At 44.2% G+C, this 2,733-nt stretch overlaps 1 pseudogene; it reads right to left on the reverse strand.

Moving 5' to 3' along the window:
• Window positions 1–625, reverse strand: part of LOC103255508 — a 2,455-nt pseudogene extending 1,830 nt beyond the window's left edge.
• Between the last annotated feature and the right edge of the window lie 2,108 nt (window positions 626–2,733).

The raw sequence follows: 2,733 nt of genomic DNA on the forward strand, positions 1-2,733 counted from the left end.
GGCAGTGAGACTCCAAAAAAAAAAAAAAAAAAACACCAACTTAGTGAGCTTGGTATCAGCGCAAACAAGGAAAAGTAGATGGGACATGTCACAGAAATGATTGATGACATTAAGACCGCAAAAAGGAAGACGAAAAGCATTTGTTGCGTGAGTCATGGTGTTCATGAACCCAATGGCATAAGGACCCCCCCACAAACAGGATGCAGAGTCTCTGGGACATGGCAACTGAGTACAATAATGGGTTGCAGATGGCCACATAGGGATCATAGGCCATGGATGCCAAGAGAAAACACTCTGCTGCCACAAAGAAACCAAAGAAGCACTGCTGCAAAGCACAGCCCAGAAAAGAGATGGCTTTCCTCTTCACAAAGAAGTCAGTGAGCATCTTGGAGCTCACAACCAAGGAGAAGCAGATATCCACAAAGGACAGGTGGCTGAGGAAAAAGTACATGGGTGTGTGAAGGTGGGAATCAATCTGGATGAGAACAATCATGCCCAAGTTTCCAGTTAGATTGATGACATAGAAACTAAGAAAGAGCAGGAAGAGGAAGGCCTGCAACTGGGAGTTGTAATTCAAGTCTATGAAAATGAACTCTGTGACTCTTGTGTGATTTTCATCAGCCATCGACTGGTTCTGGTTTCCACTAGAAGAAAAACAAAAGATTCAAAATAGATTTAGGAAACATGATTTCAAAACTGAGACACAGCAAAAATATACCAGGAACTGGTGAGTGCTAAGCATAATTACACTGAATCACCAAGGAAACAAAAGTGAGATATACATCAGTGCAAAATAGCAGACCTGAAACTAAGACATGTTAGAACTCTACAGAAATCCATCCATACTTAGAGGAGAAAAACAGGATTCTACTAAAAAGGAGCAGCTTGCCCAAGGTCCCATACCTAATAATTGGCAGAGTCCATTCCAGAATAGATGCTTAATAACTTCCACTTTGATGAACCTTACCTGAATCCACCAGTTGAACACACACCTGGTGAAGTGATGCAGGAGAGTGAAAGTGAGCCCAACTGGAAAGAAAATGAGCAGCTGTTCATGTCTAGGCCATATGCTGTGCACTTTATAATTAAAACCTAAGGCTAAAGGCCTGTTCTCCAAATACTCTGAAGTCAGTCTTTGCTGACCCCAGGAAAGTTACTTATATTCATCTGTGAAACTGGAAAAACAAAGATAATAGCTACCTTGTAAGTGTTGTGAGGATTGAATGAGATAATAAATGCATAACATACAGTAGAGTCTTATTGAACATGTATATGAGTGCTCAATAATTATTAGTAGTGGGACTTCCAGCAAGATGGTGATGGGCCAGCAGGGTCTGTGAAACCCTCTGCAAAAGAGAACATCCATAAAGACCCTAGCTCTCTCCCAGGGGCTGCAGACCCCATCTTCCACAGCCTGCTCTTCACAGGGAGCTCAGCCGCCAATGTCACCCACGGTCGCTACTTGGATATCGCCATGAACTGGGCTGCTCCTGCAGTCACTGCAGCAGGACTGGGCTGCTCCTGCAGTCACCGCGGCAGGACTGGGCTGCTCCTGCAGTTGCAGATACCACCACTGCGGTCATTCCCAGCTCATACCTGAAGCCGCCCACAACTTCAGACTGTGAAGCTCCGCAAGCAGGATCTTCTCAGATCTCCGCTGCCACGCCACGCCCCTAGCCCGGAGAAAGGCCTGTGGAACTTCCCCAGTGAAGTTGCCATGGCAAGTTGCGTATCCCTAGCAGACTCACTCCCCTCTGAACTGTAGAGTGGGATAGCACCATCTGCTGGGGAACCAAGGTAATAACATCAAAACGGGAATAGCAGAGGCTCATCCTGCTTGAAAAATGGAAAAAGCCAGATCTCAGTGATAGACTGGGCAGGGGGCCCATATCTGAACTGTTCTTCACAGTAGGCCAGGGGCAACTGACCCTAACGGTGAACAATTCTACCAGCCTGCAAAGACAGCTAGAAATCAGAGCTGAAAGGACATTGGACTTAAAGGAAAAGTCTCAGAGTGTGCTTGACTGGTCCTGTTAGTCTACTGACTAATCTATCCCTCCTCCCCTTTTTTTCTTTTTCTCTTTCTTTTCTTTTCTTCCCCCCCCCTTTTCCTTTTTTCTTATATCTCTGTAAATCCCATATTTGTATAAAGGAATAGCACACCAATAAGGAGGTTGATCAGTGCGTACGTTAGCATCATTGCATGTTTTCAATTTTTATATGGTTGTTGGTTAGTTTTCAGTTGTGGTTATTGTTTTTCTTTATATTTGTTTCAGTCTTTTTGTTTCTTTGTGAGTCAGTACACTCAACTGTTTTCCCTCTCACCCCTCTCTCTATCTCCACCCACCTCTCCCCACTGTCTGCTCCATTTTCTCCCCTCTGTTAACCTCATTTTGCTTTCAGGGAGTAAACCTACAACCCCAATGCATGGACAGACTCCAAGGCAGTGGGAAGTGGGTTTCAGACTATCCATACAGCTGATGGTGAACACCAGGATGTACAGAGAGATTTTAAATCCAAAACTACAAAAAGGACTGCTCTCAACCCACAGTTTAACTCCAGAACTAGACAAAGCAAGAGGAAATATATTAGGAAGAATAGGAGATTGAACAAACAGAAGTAAAAGAAACCCCTACACCCCTGAATAACAGAATTAAAGAAGACAGGGAAGTGGAGGGAAGAGAAAAGTAGGGAGGGAAAATCTGCACAAATGAAGAAAAACCAAAAGAAGAA

Source organism: Carlito syrichta, unplaced genomic scaffold (genome assembly GCF_000164805.1).
Source record: "Carlito syrichta isolate Samal-C Ts95f unplaced genomic scaffold, Tarsius_syrichta-2.0.1 Scaffold288190, whole genome shotgun sequence".
Classification (NCBI taxonomy): domain Eukaryota; kingdom Metazoa; phylum Chordata; class Mammalia; order Primates; family Tarsiidae; genus Carlito; species Carlito syrichta.